The sequence below is a fragment of the Sus scrofa genome, chromosome 3, assembly GCF_054392235.1.
Source record: "Sus scrofa isolate SSC_HxYL_T2T_F1_AM1 chromosome 3, Sscrofa_HxYL_maternal_Yorkshire_Landrace_v2.0, whole genome shotgun sequence".
Taxonomy (NCBI): domain Eukaryota; kingdom Metazoa; phylum Chordata; class Mammalia; order Artiodactyla; family Suidae; genus Sus; species Sus scrofa.
This window is the reverse complement of record NC_139385.1, coordinates 104,850,596-104,857,998: the sequence shown is the minus strand read 5'-3', so window position 1 is coordinate 104,857,998 and position 7,403 is coordinate 104,850,596.

Genomic DNA, 7,403 nt, shown 5'->3' with positions numbered 1-7,403 from the left:
CACACAAACTCGATATTTACTTAGTATTTTTTAAAAAGCACTTTCACTTGCATCATGTTATTTGTTCCTCACAACAAACCTGAGAGACAGGCAGGGAAATTATTCTCATTTGACAGATAAGGAGATAAAACCATATTTGGTTTAAGCAAATAGCTGAGGGATACAAAACTAATAGGTGTCAGGGTTAGATTTAGGATCTAGAACCCTTGTGCCTTCCTCTTTTTTCTATACCAAACTGCCTTTCACAGAAGCCTTCTTGGACCTTGACAATTGACTTTGACATTGAATTTGCTGGCAAAGGCCCAACTTTCACTTGGAATGCACATATAAAGCCTGATTCCAAAGAATGGTCTTGAAAGGGCTTTCTGGAGAATGTGGGCAAAACAACAGAAACAGAAATCATTAACAACATGTACGTCTTCTCCATCACAATAATAATATTGTCAAGGAAAAGACAGAAGTATGACAACTGAAGCAACAGCCAGGAAATGCTCAATAGCCATGTGTTAATTTATTATCATAGCTCTAGTTCCTTTCTAAACATTTCTTAAGGGATAAGGCCTTGATAGACTGGGATTTTTATTTTGTCAAATATTCCTTCAAGTTCATTTGTAGGCTGTAAGATGATTCTTGAGATTGTTTTTATTGTTAAAAAAAGTTTCATAGTTGCCACATAATATAATTTGATCTGTATCTGATAGCCTCTTTGAAAAATAGTTATAATTTTAAAAAGTATAAAGACATGAAGAATAACAGACTTTTATCACACAACTGTGCATTTGCATTGTTAATTCAATCCCGTTCAATCTTTCCAGTAAATTAATTACGGCTAAGAATCAGAAGGGACCATAAAGCAAAAAACTGCAGAGGAGTCACAGCCAGCTGTTCTTTAAAAATGGAATGCTAATTTTTATTTTTAAGTATTCAACAAACAGTCCTGAAGCACATCCTTAAGAATCTTAATCATATATTGTTGGTGGACTATGAAATTTTGTTTTGTGTATTGAAGAGAAAAATGTCTCATAATATTAATATATTCTTTGTGTTTTTTAGGTTATTTTTATGGCAGGCTGAGAGCTGAAATTATGTGGTGGCAAAGAGTCTGGAAATTTAAAACATAATAATAATTATAGAAAGACCAAAAAAATTTTTTAATTTAAATGGTGATTCTCTTGTATTATAGGGGTGATTCTCCACGCCCAGGTAACCATACTTCTCCTTTTCAGTTTTTCCCATAATTTCTACAATGAATGTATCTTATAACTACAGTAGAATAAAATAAAATTTATTTTAAAACAATAGTAATTAAGAGTTCCCATGTGATTCAGCAGGTTAGTATCCAGTGTTGTCATTGCAGTGGCTCTGGTTGCTGCTGTGGCACGGGTTCAATCCCTGGCCAGGGAATTTCCACATGACATGGATGTGGCAAAAAAAAAAACCCCAAAAAACCCACAATGGTAATTTAGAAAATCTTGAAGGTTACTGGGTAGTTTTCTTTTTGATTTAAAATAACTGAAAGAAACCAAAAGGTAAAAAATTTGTTCCCTAGTTTCAAATGAATAAATATTAGTTCCATCTTAGAAGAGAAGAATGAGGCCTAATAGAGTTAAGGGGTTAAGATCACCCAACTGGCCAGAAGCAGAGCAACAATTAAACCTGACCTGCCCTGCCGGTAGGGAGGTAGTTTACTAGAGAGGATAGGTAATTCACTTTACTACACAGCCTATGTTCTGCCTGGTGATTCTGATATATTGGTACACCATGTTTATCTCTGGTTTAATAAGCTTGCATATAAAGAAGCTCCTATATCATAGAAATATGGTTCATTCGCTCTGAAGCATCTTTTGCATTAATGATTTAAGATCTTAATTCATGGGCTGCAAATGAATCATGCCTGCAATCACAATGAGTTTCCACATGCGTTTTATAAAATTAAAGTATCATTACACCTTATCATCCATGTGTGCATTTTTACAGTACCTATCACCAAGGATGTCTTGCTGGTACCTTTGGGACTCCTCAAGTCATCCCCAATCTCATTTCAGTTAAGGCCTCATTTATCCTCTTCCTTCTCTTGGTTTAGTTATTGCTAAATCCTGTGATTGTAGGTCTTGGTTTTGATTGTAAATCTCACTTCCTTAACGTTGTCTGCTAGTTCCCTTTATATGATACATCGAATCAATAGTGATATCTATGATTTATTGAGTGCATACCATGTTTCAGTCACTTTATACCTAATATTTCTCACCCATGATGTAAATTCTGACTACTTCTGCATTTTCGTTTTCAATTATTCCTTGATTGTACCCTATATTGTAGCTCAGAAGTCAGCAAACTATAGCCTGAGGACTAAATTTGGCCTGCTGCCTCTTTTTGTATGGCCTGTAAGCTAAGAATTGTTTTTACATATTTAAATGGGTGAAAAGAATCAAAAGATGAGCGATACTTTGTGACATGTGAAAATTATGTTAAATTCAACTTCTAGCATCCATAAATAAGTTTTCATTTGAACCCAGCCACTCTCATTCATTTAGATATTGTCTATGACTACTTACGTGTGACGAGGGCAGAGCCAAGCAGTTGTGACAGACTGAATGACCCACAAAATATTTATCTAAATATATGTCTAAATGTTTAAAATATTTATCTGGCTCTTTCTAGAAAAGTTTGTCAACTCCTGTCTAACTTAACCAAAATAATTTCTGTCCTCACCTTTTGCCCTCCCATATGTTTTCCCCTCTATCTAGAATGCTCTCATCTTTTAAAAATTCCTCTTTATTCCCTTGTAAAAAGGAAGGGACTTTATCCACACTCATTCTCTCTCTCAGTGACTTTATCCAAACTCATAGGGTTAAATTTGATCTATATGCTGACAGTGCCAAAATTTATGTCTCCATTCCCAACCTCTGCCCTGATCTCCAGACCCAAATATACAACTGTTTAATATCTCTAGTTAGCATAAACATCTAAAACCAAGCATATTCAAAACTGAATTCTAGATCTATCCCTGAAAACCAGCTCCTCCTGGTCTGCCCCATTTCAGTTTACAGCAACTTCATCTTTGTAGCTGGTCAGGCTAAAAACTTTGGTGCTTTTCTGATTCCTTTATCTCACATTTCACATCCAATCCATCAGCAAATCATATTGGCTCTACCTTCAAAATACATCAAGAATTTGACTATTTCTCATCCCCCCCCCCCTGCTACCACACTGGTCCAAACTGCCATCTTTCATCTGAATTATTGCAATGACCTCTCAGCTGGTCTTGTCTTCTCTAGGCCCTGTGATCACATCGTGCAGTGTCATCTTCTCAGCACGTTGTTCAACCTTCCAATGACTTCCTGTCCAAAGTCTGCCCTCTTTCTCATTAGCCGTCTCTCAAATCTCATTGCCCACTACTCTTCATCTCACTCATTCTGCTCCAGAGACATTGACCTTGCTCTTCAAACAACCCAGGGACTTGTCTACTTGAGGGCCTTTGTGCTTACTGTTCCCTGTGCTTTATCATTCCATGGTATCTCTTGGATTTAGTCTCACATTTTCCTTAGACAGTAAGAGTTGCCTTCTGAGTGAGACTTTCCAAGGTATCCTCATCTACAATTTCAAATTTGCTTTCATGGTTTAATTTTTCATCTTTAGCACTTATCACTAGTTAGATAAATGTCATGATTTACTTGTCTTCATTATTGTCCACACAAAAATGTAAGTTCATGAGAGCAGGGGTTTTCATCTGTTTTCTTCACTACTATATTCCCAATGCCTGGATCAATGCCTGACACATAGAGGCTGCAGTAAGCATTTGTGGCATGAGTGCATGAATTAAAACATCCAGCTCAAGGGCTGCTTCAGTGAAATCTTTCCTGCAGCATCCACCTTGGGTGATCTGGGTCCTCCTTCTTCTTGGTCAGTGAACGTCTATGATTTACTTAACACTGTAAAACAGCTGCTTATTTGACCTATCCGTTGCCCCTACTAATCCGAGCTTGATTCATTTTTGTATCCCATGGCCGTAGCATACCTCCTGGCATGTAACAAATACTCATTTAATGTTAAGTGAATGAATAATTGCTCAACATTTTAAAATATTCCTTACTTTTCAAGGAGATATTTCTCAGATATATGTTTAAATAGTGAATGGTACTTAAACTGGAATTGGATTTAAAAAACAACAACAACAAAGAATTATTTAGGATCAGGCTTGCTTTAGATTCTGAAACCCCTGGAGACAAGCTAGGGGTTTATTGAGGATCTAGAACCATATTCCACATATGATAGAGCATGACTCTGGAGGCCTCCTGGTCAAGGATCAAGGTGCAATGCCTTGCCTGGTGAAGTCCTGGCTACACAGCTTACTTAGGCCATTAGTTAAGATTATTGGTGTGTGGAGAAAATCCTTACTCTTATTTGTTTTCAGTCAAGACCTGTAAGTCCTGCTAATTGGTGAAGTGGAAAAGACTAACAATCTTTAATCACTGTTAGAATAAAAAATGCCCTTATTGTTTTCCTGTCTCTAAATAATATTTTCCTATCCAGGAAACAGTCACAAGTCAGCTAAGTAAAAATCTTTTCAGGTGTTCTTTAAAAGCATGTATTTACCAGGAGATCACTGACTCCAGACCGCTCCTGCAGTCAGAGAACTACCATGGGGACTGGGTGGAGGTGGGTGATGCCACCATGGCAATGGGTTTGGAGGAAGGTCATAGGAGGAAGGAAAACAGCAAAGAAAACCTTAACTCAGGCACTTTGACATTCTAGTCCAGGGTCGTCAGTAAAATTTGATTTGGATTAAAAATTATATTAGATCATTTTGCATTCTCTTCCTAGCAATTTTATGTACATTTCCTTATTTGAGTCTCATACATGCATGTCAGGTGAAGGCCTTATCTCCCCATTTAGGATTTAACAGTGGAGAAAGTGAGGACAAGAGGTAAGGTGACTTCCCTAAAGTCAGTGACTGATCAGGACAGAATCTCAGGTAGCTATTCAATGCTCTTGCCACCAGTGCTTTCTTCCAAACTATCTGCTTGCTTCAAGATTTTTTTTTTTTTAATTGCATGTGTGTAGGGAGAGAACAGGACATGTTTTAGGTGGCAGTGACATGGAGTGTCTGCTTTGTGCTCAGTACTGAGGTAGATACAAAGAAACAGAAAACAACATTCTGTCCTCAAGATATTTATAGCTACCTGGGGGAAAGAAAATGTAATAAACAAATAACAAAAAACCCTATATTGTAGAGTGGAAAACATCAGGTTACAAAAGCATGTACACTAAACATATTTATAGAATTTTATTCATTTTCAATCACTTCATTTTGCTAAACATATTTATAAGATCTAGAGTGGGAACACTGCTCAACTCAGAGGCATTCGGCCTCTACTTTCTTAACAAATCCAATCTCACCCACTCCCACCCTTCCAATTAAAGTTATCTCAGCCTCCTCCAGATTAAACAGTCTCTTGTGGCTTAACAGTCTATTTTGATGTAAAATGTTCTCTATCAGGTAAATACTCATTAATTCCATGTTCAGTTCCCAGTGAGGCTGGTTCTCTCCTACCTCCTCTTTGCCAAGATGGCATCTATGCTAGGGGATACTCACCAGTCCTCACCGTATTGGGTGGGGTCTGGTTTCCATGGTAGGGTAGCTGGTCTGGTCATTGTACACTGGCTGCTCCTCAACGAAATGTCCAGCAGATTTTTGGATTTTCCCCTGGAGGGGTCCCTTCTACATCACAGTGGAGTCAAGATCAGTTTGAGATTGCTGTTCTGCCTCCTTTAGCTCATCGCTGTTCTACTATTTGCTCATTGCCTGCCCCATACTAGTGTAGGATTTCCCTGAGCTGCAGTCTTCTCCTAGGTTTTCTTTGGGGAACCCTGCAAAGGCTCCTTTGCCTGTCACCATTCAAATGTGTCCAATATATTTACGCCTCCAGGGATTCAGTCCAGAGAGTAGCAGTCAGAATATGTCTGTCTGTCAACTGCTCCTTCCCCTAGTTTCTTCTTTTTTCCCATAATTCCCTGAATCAAAGTTATCCCCACCCCTGGACTCTCCATTTCCCCTCCCTCTGAAAGTACACATCTCTCATTCTGCAGTTTCTCTACTCCTGGCTTTTAGTAAAACTCTATGATTTAATTGACTGGCTCTGTCTCTTCTTGTATTAATGAGAAATAAAAAATAAAAATCTTTTTCTCTGTTCTCAAAAGTTCAGCTTTCAAAACTCTTAATGTCTGATCACAAATCTTATTTTAGAGGTAGAAAACTGAACATTGACTCTTTTTCCATGTTTTACATATTGCTGTGAAAATCCTAATGATTTAGAGAAAAGGTACTTCCCACAAAATGAGGGGTGGTGACATACAAGGAAGTATAAAAGAGAAAAACACATTAACATACTTCTGAAATATTTCTCCTGTTACATATGCATAGAAAGATAATCTGGAAAAATACACACCAAAATTTTAATACTGACGCTCTTTGGGTAGTGGTTTTCAAGTTATTTTATTCTTTATGTCCTCTTGTATTTTCAGAATTTTTAAATAGTGCATATGCATTATTTTTGTAAACAGAAAAGCCAATAAAAAGATTTCCATTAGGAAGGAGAGAGAGGTTAAATAGCATAGAACTATACATATAATAAATATCTCAAGACTAAGCCCCCAAATTGATTGTCAGATAAGTGATTTAGCTACAACTGCAATGAATCTTTACTGAGTCACTTTTTATTTCTTCTTCTCTTTTTCCTCCCCCCTTCCTCCTCCTCCTCCTTTTCTTCCTTTTTTTCATTTTGGCCACAGCATGTAGCAGCTTTATGTGGGGTCCCAGTTCCCATATCAGGGATTGGACTCAAGTTGTGGGGTGAAGGTGCTGAGTCCTAATCACTAGACTGCCAGGGAACTCACTTTTTTCCTTTTTTAAAAAATTGAGATATAATTTATATATCATAAAATCCACTCTTTTTTTTTTTTTTTTGTCTTTTGTCCTTTTAGGGCCACACCCACAGCATATGGAGGTTCCCAGGCTAGGGGTCCAATCAGAGCTACAGCTGCTGACCTACGCCAGAGCCACAGCAACTCCAGATCTGAGCCTCGTCTGTGACCTACACCACAGCTCATGGCAACACCGGATCCTTAATCCACTGAGTGAGGCCAGGGATCAAACCTGCAACCTCATGGTTCCTAGTCAGTTTCGTGTCTGCTGCGCCATGACGGGAACTCCTGTATATCATAAAATCCACTCTTTCAAAGTGTGCAATTCAGTGGTTTTAGTATGGACACAAAGTTGTATTACCATCAATATTATCTAGTTCCAAAAACTTTTTTTTTTTTTTTTTTTGTCTTTTTGCTATTTCTTTGGGCCACTCCCGCGGCATATGGAGGTTCCCAGGCTAGGGGTCTAATCGGAGCTG